The sequence below is a fragment of the Dufourea novaeangliae genome, unplaced genomic scaffold (genome assembly GCF_001272555.1).
Source record: "Dufourea novaeangliae isolate 0120121106 unplaced genomic scaffold, ASM127255v1 scaffold11, whole genome shotgun sequence".
NCBI lineage: Eukaryota > Metazoa > Arthropoda > Insecta > Hymenoptera > Halictidae > Dufourea > Dufourea novaeangliae.
In genome coordinates, this window is record NW_015373895.1 from 2,139,896 (window position 1) to 2,140,145 (window position 250).

Below are 250 nucleotides of genomic sequence, written 5' to 3' on the forward strand. Positions count from 1 at the left end.
TACAGTAAAACCTGTTTTTATGTGGTAGATAGGGACCGCATAAAAGAAACCGCACAAAAAAATATTCGGAAATTTCATAAATACTACATATAATAAACAACTTTGTACGACATACTACAGAAATTTTTTTTTATGCGGCGGAGAGGGACCGCATAAAAAAAGTCGCACTTAGAAAATACGTCAATTATTTACGAAATACATGAGAAAGTGCTTCCAAACAAAATAAATAATTAAATTACACATTATAAAA